General features: G+C 43.2%; 1 protein-coding gene across 3 annotated transcripts in view; it reads right to left on the bottom strand.

Annotated features, from left to right (window-relative positions):
• The window catches only part of ASB13 (ankyrin repeat and SOCS box containing 13), a 51083-nt gene that overhangs the window by 29193 nt on the left and 5874 nt on the right, over nt 1–16016 (bottom strand). The gene's annotated exons all lie outside the window — the stretch shown is intronic.

Genomic DNA, 16016 nt, shown 5'->3' with positions numbered 1-16016 from the left:
ACATACACACTCATTTACACTGCCCTGCTCCTTGCCTGGAAGAGCCTTGAAAGTAGGGACCAGGTGTTAGTGACTCAACTGTAATAAATTCCTCAGGATTTTATACATAAAAACATGTCAACTGCAAATACAGTTTTCTTTCTTCCTTTCTAATCTGAATAGTCTTATTTCTTTTCCTTGTTTAGTTGCCCCAGCTTAAACTTCTAGCACAATGTTAAATCTGCTGAGAGCAAACAGCAGTGCCTGGTTCCTCGTCTTTGAGTGAAAGCCTTGTCTTTCAAAACTACAGGTGATGTTAGTGTGTGTTATTGTAGACAACCTTTAACAGGCTGAGGTCGTTCCCTTCTATTTCTAGTTTGCTGAATGCTTTTATCATGGAGGGTGCTGGATTTTGTCAAATACATTTTCTGCATCTATTGCAATAATTATGCCAGCTTTTTTCTAAATTACATCCAAATGGTGTATTACATTAATTGATTTTCTGATGTTAAACCTACCATGCATTTCTGGGATAAATCTCTCACTTGCTCATGGTGTCTAATACTTTTTATATGATGCTAGATTTGGTTTTCTAGTCTTCCATTGAGGATTTTTGGGTCTATGTTCATAAGTGTCATTTTTTTGTGATTAATGTATTTTGCCTGGTTTTGGTACCAAGGTAATACTGGAATAAGTTGGGAAGTGTTCTCTCCTCTTCTAATTTTTGGAAGAATTAATTTATGAAGAATCGGTATTAAATCTGTCAATGTTGACTCAAACTCATCTGTGAAGATATTTGGGCCCGGGCTCTCCTGTGTTAAGTTTTTTAGTTATTAGTTTAATCTCTTCATTTATTATAGGTCTATTCAGATTTTCTTTTTTTTTTAAATTTATTCATTTTTAGAGAGAGAGGTGAGAGAGAGAAGGGGAAGAGCAGGAAGCATCAACTCCCCTATGTGCCTTGACTAGGCAAGCCCAGGGTTTTGAACCAGCAACCTCAGCATTCCTGACTAACACTTTGTCCACTGCGCCACCACAGGTAAGGCTTAGATTTTCTCCATATTTTTTAAATGTTTTGGTAGTTTGTACATTGTACCTTTTTAGGAATCTGTCCACTCCATCCATGTTAACTAACTTGTTGGCGTATGATTTGTTATGGACTGAATTGTATCCACCCAAAATTCTTATGATGAAGCCCTAATCCCTAGTACCTCGGCATGTGACTATATTTGGAGATTGGGCTTTTACAGAAGTAATTAAGTTAGAGACCATTAGGGTGGTTCCTAATCAATCTGACTGAAGACTTTATAATAAAATGAGATTAGGACACAAAGAGAGACACTAGGGATGCTTCTGAACAGAAGAAAATGATGTGGGGACACAGAAACAAGGTGTGCTGGCCAAGGAAAGAGGCTGCAAAGACACCAAACCTGCCAGCACCTTGGCCTTGGACATCCAGCCTCCAGATTGTGAGAACTAAGTTTCTGTTGTTTAAGCCACCCAGTCTGTGGTATTTCAGTATGGCAGCCTGTGGGGCCCCTGTGTTAGGCTTGCTCGTGGGGTTACCAGCTGCACTTTGCCTGACTGGTATATGAGTGTATGGTTGCGCCACGTGGGTATAGCCTATATAAGGGTGCTTGTGCTTGAGAAAGAGATTGTGGATTATGGGTGGCGGGTTGCCTGCCCGCCATTGTGAGGGGCCATTCTTGCTGTTTGTGTGTCGGAGAAGAGGTTTTCTCCTGCCTGTGTGCTTGTCCATCATTGTGAGACTTTATTAAACAGAATAGCCCTAACGCTTTCTGGCTCTACAGTTTTTCTACTATCTGCCTGAATCCAATGGGTACCTGCCTAGCCTTGGCCACCAGCATTACACAGCCCAAGCTGACTAATACACAACTATTCATACTAGTCCCTTGCAATACTTTAATTTCTGTAAGGTCCATAGTAATGTCCCCTCTTTCATTCCTAATTTTGGTCATTTGAATCTTTTTTTTTCTTGGTCAGTTTAGTTAAAGGTTTGTCAATTTTGACGATCTTTTCAAAGAACCAACTTTTGATTTTGTGCATTTTCTATATTGTTTTCTGGTCTCTATTTCATTAATTTCCTCTCTTATCTTTATTTCTCTCCTTGTGTTTGCTTTAGGTTTAGTTTCCTCTTCTACCAGTGTCTTAAGATGAAAGGTTAGGTCATTGATTTGAGATATTTCCTTTTTTGTAATACAGGTATTTACAACCATCAATTCCCTCTAAGTACTGCCTGAGCTGCATCTCATTAGTTTGGTGTGTTGTGTATTCATCTTCACTCACCTCAAACTATAATTATTTATTTTTGCATTTTAACCTCATAAAATCATATTGAACAGATACACATTAATTTGATATATAAACAAAGGCACTACCCCTATACCAAAATGGAGTAAAATTCTCTGAGTTTCTTATGCAATAGCTTACCTCTTCTCAACACTCCCTACCCCTCACCCACCTTCAGCCTAGAGAATGAGGTACACAGAACGCAGCACTCTTAAAGTTCCCCATGTCTTTAACCAATAGTGCTCACACTTGAGCACCAGCATCACCCACAGGGCTAAGCCCTACCCCCAGAATTTATGAGTCTGTAGGTCTCAGGTGAGGGCTGAGAATTTGAGTTTGAGTTTTTAACAAGCTCCCAGATGATGCCAATGCAGCTGGTCTGGATACCACACTTTGAAAACCACAGAGTTAGACAATATTTTTCCCTCTGAATAGGGAAACTCTGCCTCTTTAACTCGCCCTCTCACCTCTTCCCCACTCTTATCTCCCCACTCATCTAGATAACCTGCTTGCACCTTTCTTGACTGAAATCCAACGGTTACTTTTTCCAAGAAGCCTTGCACGCTGTACAGCTCCCATGCACTCTGGGTTAGCAGGCCCTCCTTTGGGCCCCCTCAATAAATGCTATCTTTAATATTTTACTCACCCCCCTCAATTATACCTATCTATCTTGCCCACTAGCCAGAGTGTGTGTGATGCCATGAAATGGGGACTCAATCATGTGGGTTGGGGGAAACAAAGGGAGAGCTGAAATGCAGAGAAAGATTTAATCCCCACAAAATATATAAGCCAAGCTTATGGGACTTTCTACTTACCATCATAAGGAGGGGCCCCAGTATGTATCCTAGCAATAATGAACAGTCACCCACAGGCCTGCCCTTGGAAGTAACAAAAAGTGGCTATGGGTCACTTTAAAGGTAATCTAGGTGGAGTAACATCCACCTAGACAAGGACAGAATGAGCAGTTACAACCCTAAGAAGAGGAGAGCAGGGTGAGGCCCTCGACCTTACAGCAGAAAGAGAAGTGCAGCTCAGGAAGGCTGGGCACTGGGGAGGCCTGCAGCTACCCAGAGAGATGTGGCATCTTCCATTGTGGTGTACAAAGATGAGTAAGATGTGACAATAAGCAGTTCACAGTCATGAGCAAGGGGGGATGTACAAATAATTCGAAACAACATGATGAAGCAAAGAAAAAAAAAAGAAACCCCAAAATATAACAAAACAAAACAAAAAAACATGATGACGCAATACTGGAGAAATGTTTCAAGTTATAAGAACTTAGAAGCAAGAGCACCCAAGCATCCAGGGCCAGTAGGAAAGCATATGGGTAAGACAGGCTGCAGTGAGTCTATGAAAAGCATCACTTGGTGGCTCTGTATTCCCAGCACCTGGTACAAAATATAGCTCAAAAAAGATGCTCCACCCACTTGTTGAATGAATAACTGAATGTATGAATGGAGGGAATTACTAAAAGAAATCATAAAGTCTAGACATAAAAAAAACTTTTTTTAAGTGAAAGAAGAGGAGATAGCGAGACAGACTCCCTCATGTGCCATGACTAGGATCGACCCAGCAACCCCTTTCTGGGGCTAGTGCTGGAATCAACCAAGCTATTTTTAGTGCCTGAGGCTGACGCACTCAAACCAACCAAGCTATCTTCAGCACCCGGGTCAACGTTCGAACCAATCGAGTCACTGGCTAAGGGAAGGGAAGAGCCACTATGAAAAAGAGTATTCTAGTTCCTCAGAAAATTAATGAGCCTGACCAGGCAGTGGCACAGTGGATAGAGTGTTGGACTAGGATGCAGAAGACCCAGGTTCAAAATCCCGAGTCACTGGCTTGAGTGCAGGCTCATCTAGCGTGAGCACAGGCTCACCAGCTTGAGCGTGGGGTCACTGGCTTGAGTGTGGAATCATGCACATGACCCCATGGTCACTGGCTTGAAGCCCAAGGCTGCTGGCTTAAGCAAGGGGTGACTTCTTTTGCTGTAGCCCCCCAGTTAAGGCACATGTGAGAAAGCAGTCAATGAACAACTAAAGTGCCACAACAAAGAATTGATGCTTCTCATCTCTCTCCCTTCCTGTCTATCCCTATCTGTCCCTCTCTCTGTCTCTGTCACAAAAAAAAAATTGTTAAAGATTTTACCATATGATCCAGGAATTCCACTTCTAGGTATATACCCAAAGGAACCAAAAGCAGAATGTTGAAGAGATACTGCACCCCCATGTTCACTACAGAATTATTCACAATAGCCAAGAAGTGGAAGCAACCCAAGTGTCCATGGATAGATAAATGAACAGAGAAATGTGGTTTATCATGTAATGGAATATTATTCAGCCTTTAAAAAGGAGGGGAATTCTGTCCCATGCTACACGAATGAACCTGGAGGACATTATCCTAAGTGAAATTTAAAAAGTCACAAAAAGACAAATACTTATATGACTCCACTCATGAGTCATTAAATTCGTACAGATAGAAAGTGGAACAGTGGTTGCCAGAGGGAGAGGAGAACTGGCAGATTAACAGGTGCAGTTTCAGTGTTGCAAGAAGAAAAAGTTCTGAATATCTGTTGCACAACCATGTGTACATACGTAGTTAACACTACTGAACCACACACTTAAAATTTAGCATATTAACAATTTCTATTTTTTTTTACTACAATTAAAACTTTAAAAATTATTTTTGAAAAGAAAGGTAACAAAAAGATGGAGGAGTCCCTGGGGGTAAGGAGCTGATCACCTGCAGCTGGTGCCAACCACAGGCTGTCATAACAGGGGACAGTTAAAGTTGGGGGGATGGGAAGAGACTTCAACAGCCTTTGATGACTCCAGGAAGGGCTGAGAAGCAAAGAGAGGGGAGAACCACCTGTACATGGGAACGTGACGGCTGCATGGTGCCTTACAGAGTTGTGTGAATGAGCACTGGCCCTCTGTGGAAAGCTCAGCTTTCCCTCAGTGAAAAGGTAGGGACTTATTAACCTTAAAGCCAAAAGACACGTCTGCTTGCCATCAGTGAATAGAGCACAGAAAAACACTCCACATTAGTCAGCCCACTGCCAAGCCTGAACTCAGACTTTGCTACTAGCCCTGTGCTTAAACCCCTGTTGTGACACGACAGCCCTATCTCCCTGGGAGAGGGGCCACCCTGGAAATCTGAGCACCTCCCACTCTGACAAGTTCCCTCTGGGATGAGTATTTCCCCAAGTCCCAGCCCTGCCACTTAATTGGTTTCCTAGCTTCCCTTTTCCCATCACCCCCTTCCAGTCTCCCCATTCCTTCCCTGGGCCCCATCTCTCATCCCCTCCCTAATGCAGCTAAACCATAAGTAGGTCACTTGGGCCTGCTCAGGACCCTTCAATTGCCCCTTTCTTCAGGATAAAATCCACACTCCTTTACAAGCCAGGTACACAAAGCCAGGTACACAGGCCCTCCAGGATGGAGTCCTGGCCTCTTTTCCCAGCCTTCCTTCCCTCTCCCCACCACCGCCACCATCCACACACACAACTGTCTCCAATTATACTGAACTTCACATAGCTCCCATAGGGTCTAGTGGGCCAGGCCTCGTGCCTTTGTGTTAGCTGTCCTTGTCTGAAACGCACCCCGCAGCTCCCCATACCCCATCCTCTGCCTCAGTGAGTCAAGTCTTCCTCTCCCAATAAGACCCAGTTTCTCCTTCAGAAGCTTTTCAACATGCAGCCCACCCACCTACTCCCCTCGTTATGCCATCTCTGCACCGATAGCTGTGCACTCCCTCACACCTGGCCCTCATTTGCACTCTTCTGCCATCCTTCCTCAAGCATCTTTAGGATAGGATGAGCCTACCTCTGGTTCCAGCACAGAGCCTGACACACAAGTATGGGACAGGTATGGAAAGAATAAATACAGAAGCAGGTTTGACTTGCCAGACGTCTTTCTCCTGCAGTTGGAGCCACCCTCCCTCCACTCCCTACCTGCCAAGGAAGGCCTCCTTCCCTGCCCCTCACAGGCCTGCCCAGCTCCTGGCACTGAGCCAGGCACTGGGCATCAATTAAATAGGAGTGTGTTGTAACACAGGCCAAGCTGCAGTCCTGGAAGAGCATCTGGGCACTTTGCTGCAGACTGATTGCTGCATCTCAGCTCATTCCTGCCTCCACCGATGCTTTGGTTTGAGGTCATGGTGCCACCTGTGTCATTCCTCATGTAGACCAAGCTCCTGAAGAGCTAAGTGAAGACCCTCCTTTTGAAAACTAGAAAAGTTTCAGCAATGTCATCTAGAAATCTACTGCCAGACAACAGTTGGGGTTACCTAAGGAGGAATGACAGATGCTTGGGCACACGTTTGCCGCCTTCCTGCCTGACAGCATGACCTGACCAATTCAGATATGCACCCCTCGGGCTCCCAGCTCTGACACTATCTTTGCCTTAGCTTGGGCACTGATGCCTCACATCCAATGGCCCCAGGCCCAAACTGTCTATCGGAATTAAGAAGCCCTATCTGAATATTCTAGTGGTTCTGCATCAGCCTGCCCTGATGGGGACCGTATCTGGTGACCAAGGAGCCTCAGGAATTACCCAACACCTGTCTGTCACAGCGAGCTCTTTGATCTTGTGCAAGTTACCTACCCTTTCAAAGCCTCAGTTTTCTTACTTATAAAGTGGAGATGTTTTTACCTACCCCACAGGGTGGCTGTGGAAACTGAACTGGCACTACTTTACACAATGCTCAGCCAACAGTAAGCACTCAATAAACGACAGACACTAGAACCGCAATGGGATCATTATCATCATTATAACTACTTCTGCTAGTCCTGTTGGGATCTTGGGTTCCAGCTCTATCATCTCTCCTTGTTCCTACCAGCTCACCAGAGCCAGCTGTTAAATATCCAAGATTTCTCCCACCCTGAAACCACTCAGGGCTCACAATCAGCCATGGTGTAGGTATTTACACCAGGAAAAGAAGCAAATCAGAATTTGTTTGTGTTCCTTTTCTTTTTCTTTTTGTCCATAGAACCACTTTACCAGCATCTCACTTATGGTAGTTATCCAGAGACCAGAATCCTGCTTTTTGAGCCCAAACAACAGTTCTTCAGCCAAGGGCCCACCAGCCCTCCCTGAGAGCCTGTGTCTCTGAGATGCACTGCCTTGCTACAAAAGGGTTCTCCTCTGCCACAGCTGCAGATTGAAAATAATCTGCCGGCTCTGGCATATATACTTCTCCCAAATATCCCAGTAAACATTCTTGAAATGGGGGCAGAGTGAGATAGAAGGGAGGGCAGGCAATTTCTACAGAGAGTCCAGTGTGGGGGATGTAGCAGCCAAGAACCAACACTGAAGTCCCAGTGGAGATGGTATTCTGAGGCCTGCTCCCTGGGCTAACCTTCAGCTGTCAGGGGGAAGTCAGAATTTCAGTGTCATCCCACAAGGTCCCCAAAGGATGAGGATGTGAGCATAAAAGCTACCAATGAATTAAGAATTGAAAGGACCTTAGAAATCCTTTACAATCAACATGACTAGAAAAGCACAACAAAGTATACCCATCCCTCTAATAGTAAAGGAATAAAAAAGAAAAGGGTCATAAGCCCATAAGGACAAAGAAACCAGTAACTAAGGATGATAAAACCTACTCTGCAGGATGCTCTAAGAATCAAGGGTACAATATACGTGAAGAGCCAGGCACAAAGGGAATGCTTAATTAATGGTGTTTATCACAACCACAAATTTTCTTTTAAGTGAGAGGAGAGGAGATAGTGAGGCAGACTCCCACATGAACCCCATCCAGGATAAACTGGCCACCCCATCTTGGGCCAGTGCTTGAGTACCGAGCTATTTTTAGTGCCTAAGGCTGTCGCACTCAGAACAACCCAGCTATCCTCAGCGCCTAGGGCCACACTTTAACCAATCAAGCCACTGGCTGTGGGAGGGGAAGAGGGAAAAATGGGGGAAGAGGAGGGGGAGAGAAGCAGATGGTTGCTTCTCCTATGTGCCCTGACCAGAAACCAACCCAGGACATCCATACGCCAGACAACAGCTCTATCCACTGAGCCACCGGCCAGGGAACAATCGCCAATTTTGAATAGTGCAGTCTGAATTAAAGTTTTAGTGTAGTGGAAATTAGCAATCTTTCATTCTCAAGGGAAAACAGAAGTTTTTATTTTCTATAAAGAAACCCTTTCTTAGGAATTGGGGTTGAATGTTCTGTTGCTGCAAGAGATTTTTCAGCAAGATCTTTTTCAATATTTTAATTATGACTACCCAAAATATTGTTTGTCTATAAACATACAGTCAAATGGCCTTCAGTATGGTTTTAAATGAAACACAAAAGGTTACCTTCCTGTATAGACAAAGTAGTCAGTAAAAGAGGAAAAAGAAAGTGAAAGAGAATAATTGAAAGCAAAAGAGAAAGAGAAAAGAAGTTAACATGGGTTACTAAGAAAAGAAAGACAGCCAGGAAGAAGAAATGGGGTATTAGGAGGAGGCAGCTCCTGAATAACTGGTGTAGTCCCTCTGTGGGCTGTCCTCCAGGAACACATTGGATCCCATCATCTCCTTCGTTCACCCCTCCCCGCCTCCTCCTCCCCTAACCACAAAGCACAGAGGGCAAGGGCTTTGCATCCTAACCACTGTTACCTTCCATCTTCCCTATCTTAACCCAGGGATTTGGGTAAGTTTTTCATTTGAAATCATCTAAACATCAATTCTCTTATCGTTGGCGAACACGTTTCATCAGGGCCGTTTAATGGAGAAAAGTGAAAGAATGATGTACAAGAGTTTGTAACTCACTATGTGTGATTTCTCTGAATATCTCCATTTGCCCTAAACTGGCTTCTATGGTTTGTTGGTTATATTTGTTGAAGTCCTTTAAAAGGCCAAGCTTCAGGCTCTAAATATCTTTCCACCCATAAGAAAATGCCTGGTGGGGAAGTGGGCGGGGGCAAAGCTGCAGGGAGACCTAGAGGTGGTGACACTGAAGTCTACCAAGAGCCCCCAGTCCACTGATAGAGCCAGGTCCCTACCCAACTCCCTGATGAAATCAAATCAACAAGCCTACCTTCCAACATTCTCTGTGGTGCTTCTCACAAACACAAATGCACAGCCAAGTTTATAGGAAAAGAAGAAAGATGAAAAATGAACAGAGGGCCCTGGCTGGTTGGCTCAGCGGTAGAGCGTCAGCCTGGCGTGCGGGGGACCCGGGTTCAATTCCCGGCCAGGGCACATAGGAGAAGCACCCATTTGCTTCTCCACCCCCCCCCCTCCTTCCTCTCTGTCTCTCTCTTCCCCTCCCGCAGCCTAGGCTCCATTGGAGCAAAGATGGCCCGGGCGCTGGGGATGGTTCCTTGGCCTCTGCCCCAGGCGCTAGAGTGGCTCTGGTCGCAGCAGAGCGACGCCCCGGAGGGGCAGAGCATCGCTCCCTGGTGGGCAGAGCATCGCCCCTGGTGGGCGTGCCGGGTGGATCCCGGTCGGGCGCATGCGGGAGTCTGTCTGACTGTCTCTCCCCGTTTCCAGCTTCAGAAAAATACAAAAAAAAAAAAAAAAAAAAAAAAATGAACAGAGAATAAGGAATTCTGAAGAAACCGGGTCAATGCAGGTTAAAACTTCTTAAAAACTATTTTAATACCTCAGAGGAGAGGAGAAAGATACTAAAACAATAGAAGGCTTTTTAAAGGAGAAGTCAGGGAATAAGAGCTTTTGGTAATAAAAATATAATAGCAAAAGTTAAAAACAAATCCAGTAAGAATTGAAAAATGAAGTTCAGAAAATCTAGAGAGTAGAATAAAATAATGAGGAGATGAAAAGTACAAAAATAATAGTAAGAAAAATACAGGTTACATTGAGGAAGTCTAAAATTCAACTAACAGAAGTGCCAAAAGGAGAAAAGAGAACTCTCAAAGATATCTGCCTTATGACCCAGTGATTCCACTTCTGAGAATTTATCCAAAGAAACCCAAAACACTAATTCAAAAGAATACATGCACCCCTATATTCATTGCAGCATTATTTACAATTGCCAAGATTTGGAAGCAACCCAGGTGGCTATTAATAGATGAATGGATAAAAAAAAATCTATTTTTACTTACATAGTAGAATACTCCTCAGGCATAAAAAGAAGGAAATCTTACTTTTTGTGACAGTATAAATGGACCTGGAGAATATTATGCTAAGTGAAACAAGCCAATCGAAGAACAACAAGTACCATATGATATCACTTACATGTGGAATCTAATGAACAAAATAAACTAACAGCAAAATAGAGACAGATTCATAGAGAGCAGGGGTGTGGAGTTGCCGAGGAGGGGGAAAGGATTGAGCAAGAAAGGACCAAAAAAAGAGAAAAAACTCACAGACACAGAGTAACAGGGGTGGGGGATGAAGGGGGGAGGAATAGGGGACATAAATGGTGACAGAGACTTGACTCGAGGTGAACACACAATACAGTGCACAGATGATGTGTTGTGGAACTGAGCACCTGAAACCTGTATAATTTTGTTAACCAGTATCACCTCAATAAATTCAATTTAAAAAAGAAGTAATAACAATAAAAGAAATGTGTAAGAAAACAGCAGTAACTACAAAAGTAGAATTATAAATAAATTCAAATTACAAATGTTAAAAAATTAGCAAAATAAACCATAAGCTACTGTATGTAGTGAAAAAATTAAAAAGGGACAAAGCATAAATATATAAAATTAGAAGTAGTAAGAGGGAAAAATCTATTACAACAGAGAATTTTAAAAATCATGAGACCCATTTTGTACAAGTTTCTATTTTATATAATAAATTGTATGTTTTATACAATCTTGTATATTTATAAATATACAAGACCCATTTTATACAATAAATGTGTAAACTTAGATGAAGTTTTCCATAAAAAATTTTCTAATTTATTTTCTAGAAAAATGCAACTTAATGTGAAAACAAATGAAGGAAATCTCCTTAGAAATGGAGGTGAGGGCCCTGGCTGGTTGGCTCAGTGGTAGAATGTTGGCCCGGGATATGGATGTCCCAGGTTCGATTCCTGGTCAGGGCACACAGGAGAGGCAACCATCTGCTTCTGCTTCTCCACTCCTACTCCTATCCCTACCCCTACTCCTACCACTTCTCCTTCTCCTCCCCTCCCCTCCCTTCCTCTCTTCTCTTCTCTTCTCTTCCAGCAGCCATGACTCAATTGCCTAGAGCAAGTTAGCCCCAGGCACTGAGGATGGCTCCATGGCATCACCTCAGGCACTGAAATAGCTCAGTTGCTGAGCAACAGAGCAGCAGCCCAGATGAACAGAGAATCACCCTATAGGGGGCTTGCCAGGTGGATCCCAATCAGGACGCATGCAGGAGTCTGTCTGTCTGCATCCCCACCTCTCATTTACTAAAAAAAAATTGTGGTGGTCCCGCAGTCTGTATCTGCAAGCTGGAGACCAAGGAAGCTGGTGCTGTAGTCCAGTCCAAACCTGAAGGCCTGAGAACCAGGGGAGCCAGAGGTTTAAAGTCCCAATCTGATGACAGAATAAATGTAGATGTCCCAGCTCAGTAGTCAGGCAGAAAGCTAATATACCCTTCCTCCACCTCTTCGTTCTATTCAGGCCCCCAACAGACTGAATGAGGCCCACCTACAATGAGGAGGGTGATCTGCTTTACTGGGTCTACCAATCCAAATGCTAATCTCTTGCAAAAACACCCTCACAAACACCCCCAAGACAATGCTTTACCGGCTACCTGGGAATCTGTTAGCCTAGCCAAGTTGACACATAAAATTAACTATCACATTTCTCATAAAACCCCTTCCTCCCAACCCACATACAAACAGGCACATACAGAAATTTTGTCTCTCTGCCTCCCCTCCTCTCAGTTAATAAGAAAAGGAAGGAAGGAAGGAAGGAAGGAAGGAAGGAAGGAAGGGAGGGAGGGAGGGAGGGAGGAAGGGAGGGAGGGAGGGAGGGAGGGAGGGAGGAAGGAAGGAAGGAAGGAAGGAAGGAAGGAAGGAAGGAAGGAAGGAAAGGAAGGGGAAATGGAGGTGGGAAGACCTGAAGGGGAGCTCTCCTGCACTACTACTACTCCTTGTTCACAGACCTCAACTGGAAGAAGCTTGCTTTACTGCCCCAGCAGGAGGAAGGACATTTTCTCCTTGCTCAGCAGCAACCCATTAATGAACATCATCCCAACTCCTTTCTTTTCTCTATAAAAACAAGCCCCTCTCTTCTGTTTTCCCAATTTGCATATGGTTTTGCCATAGTTTGCAATCCTCAAGTTACAAGTCCTCTGCTATCCCCAAATAAACTCCTTTTGCTGGTAAAAATAATAATGATGATGAAATCAGAATGACATCTGATCTCTTAAAGCAGTTCTGGAGACTCGAGGACAGCAACAATACCTCCAAAATTCTGTGAGACAATGATTTCCATCACAGAATTCCCAGCCCAGCCAGGCTGCCAGTGAAGCGTGGAGATGGAATCAAGATTATTTGGGAACAACAAGCAAGATCTCAAACAATTTGCTTCCTTGTGACTCTTTCTGGGGATATTCCTGGGACATATGTTCCATCAAAATGAGGGAGTTAAATCAGGAAAGAGGGAGATACAGGATCTAGGACTCAATGTGGAAGAGAGGCGATGTACATTCCCAGGACTTGGTGGAAGGAGGCTCCAGGCTGGCAGGTGGGCAGCAGCCTCAGGAGCACCCTATAAGGGTGGAGCAGGAAGGGGCAAGCTTCAGGGGTTATGTCCCCAAGTCATCCACAAGAAAGACAGTGGAATGGGTAGGTTACCTGAGGTGCCTGAGCAGACTGAGGCAGACTGAGAGACAGCCTGGGAATGAATTAATAATTGTGTATATAGAAAACTAAATAAATAGAACAGAACGGTTGGTACCACCAAGAAAAGCAAAAAGTTGTACAAAAAGTGAAAAAAATCCTAGTATAGCAAGAGGTGTAGCTGTGGACAATATTCACAGTCATAATAATGTGAATGCCCAGATACTGCTTTAAACAAAAACAAAAAAACACCAAAAAAAGGCAATTATATTACAGGATCCTGGAGGGAAATGTATGGAAATGGAGAAACACCAAGTGGACAAGGGCTTCATCTTCCTTAACAGGATGTCTGCAGGGAGAGTCAAGTTTTGAAAGTCAGGAAATCACATTTTCAGTACACTTACTAGACAAACGGAGGTAAACCAGATGAACAGCTAAAAGAGTTGCAGTAGTTGTTTCTATGTAGTGGGAACTGAGGAGAGTCGAGGTGGGGATTGGAGGAAGACAAAAATGTTTCATGGTAAGTCTCACGGTTCCATTTAATTTTTTAAACTACATATAGTATTACATCTATAATTTAAATATAAATAAGAAATCATTTATAATCTCTCATTTAACCCATTTTAGAAAACAAATTGCCTAAGATGACACAGTATAGGAATCCCTGCTTCTCAAACCACACACCAGGCTCATGCATGTGTGTTTGTGTGTGTCCCATATCTAGAAACTGGTCCATCTAGACATGGGACATATTTCCTATCCCAATGCAAAACCAAAACCACTTAGGGCCATTCAGCATCTCTGGGATTCTTGGCTCTGGCTCCTAATAAACTTGTTAAATATACTCCAGCCCAAATAGGACATAATAATTTCTGACTCTGCCTTCCTAAGCCATCAAAGTCAAATTCTCAAAGCTTGACCACTCACAAACACCTAATGGATTTCACTGCCTTTTTTTTTACATATATACAAAACACACAGGTAACTTCAGGTTTATGTCTTAGAACCATTTCTTCCTGTTCTCTTTTCCAGTGGGTTCTGAGTGATCCTTTATATCACTGCACATGTGATATTCATTGGCCCCTGAACACCCCTCCCCTGGCAGGCCACCATTTTTGGCACTGCAGGGGCTTTTATACACAGAATATAACATAAGCTTTAGAGTCCCCTTTCCCGTATAATTCTGTCCTCTGGAACCATGCAATGAAATTCACCTCACACAGTGGGGAACTCCTTAAAAAAGTCCCTTTTGGTACTTGACTTGCTGTAAGTACCTTTGAATGAGGACCCAAACTACCCAACCCACACAGAATTCTGTATTATAGCAGGATGCGTGTATCTGTGATGTATTAAGAATACACTGCTAGGCCTGACCTGTGGCGCAGTGGGATAAAGCGTCAACCTCGAACACTGAGATCGCCGGTTTGAAACCTTGGGCTTGCCTGGTCAAGGCACATATGGAGTTGATGCTTCCTGCTCCTCCCCTCTTCTCTCTCTCTCTCTCTCTCTCACTCCTCTCTCTCTAAAAATCAATAAATAAAATATTAAAAAAAAAAAAAAAGAATACACTGCTAGAATTGCAACCATCATGGAACAGGTGAGCTCTCTCTAATCTACCTTCTGAACATCTGTTAGCCTCAGCAGGTGGAAGTGGCCATTTTGAATGGCAGGGATATTAAAATGCTGGGGGGCAAAGCAGAGTTCAGAGCATTGACTTAAAAGTATTTTCTCAGCTTTTGCCTACTAGTACCCTAATCTCCATCCACACTAACACTGGCCATGAAGGGACAGATGTGTCATGAGCCTCCTGATGTGACTGACATACAAAGGACCCATCACTCCCCTGGTAATCCTGTCAAAAATGTATAACTCAAATTTAATCATGAGGTAACATCATATAAACTCAAATTCAGAAATATTCTACAAAATAACTGGTGATTTTGGATAGGCAATTCAGAGAATTTAAATTATCTTATCACTTCTATAAATTCTGCTCCTTAAAATACTGCTAGTAATGTTGGAGAGGCTGCGGAGAAAAGGGAACTCTCATCCACTATTGGTGGGACTGTAAAGTAGTACAACCATTATGGAGGAAAGTATGGTGGTTCCTCAAAAAACTGAAAATAGAACTACCTTATGACCCAGCAATCCCTCTACTGGGTATATACCCCAAAAACTCAGAAACATTGATACGTAAAGACACATGTAGCCCCATGTTCATTGCAGCACTGTTCACAGTGGCCAAGACATAGAAACAACCAAAAAGCCCCTCAATAGAAGACTGGATAAAGAAGATGTGGCACATATACACTATGGAATACTACTCAGCCATAAGAAATGATGACATCAGATCATTTACAGCAAAATGGTGGGATCTTGATAACATTATACGAAGTGAAATAAATAAATCAGAAAAAAACAAGAAGTATATGATTCCATACATTGGTGGAACATAAAAACGAGACTAAGAGACATGGACAAGAGTGTGGTGGTTACCAGGGGTGAGGGGAGGGAGGACGCAGGAGAGAGTTAGGGGGAGGGGGAGGGGCACAGAGAAAACTAGATAGAGGGTGACGGAGGACAATCTGACTCTGGGCAAGGGGTATGCAACATAATTTAATGACAAGATAACCTAGACATGTTTTCTTTGAATATATGTACTCTGATTTATTAATGTCATCCCATTAACATTAATAAAAATTTATTTAAAAAAAATACTGCTAGTGATTTGAGCATCTCCAAAGACCTACTCTTCAACCTTTGCCTCAATACACTGCTTCAGACTGCAATTTGGTGCTGTTTAAATCTTTAGAAAGGTAGACCCGGGAAGGAAAACATTTTCCTCATTCCTTCTTTCTATCTGTTTCTATCAGATTACACTGATGAAATTCTTGGTTGATGTTAGCACTTACCTTTGTTTTCACTTCATCAATACAAATTGGAAAGTAAAGCTTTTAAAACAAAAATATGTATACTCATTTCCAAAGGTGAGTCCCAGGAAGACAGACTGA

Source organism: Saccopteryx bilineata, chromosome 5, assembly GCF_036850765.1.
Source record: "Saccopteryx bilineata isolate mSacBil1 chromosome 5, mSacBil1_pri_phased_curated, whole genome shotgun sequence".
In the NCBI taxonomy this organism is placed as follows: domain Eukaryota; kingdom Metazoa; phylum Chordata; class Mammalia; order Chiroptera; family Emballonuridae; genus Saccopteryx; species Saccopteryx bilineata.
This window is presented reverse-complemented; position numbering and strand designations above follow the sequence as displayed.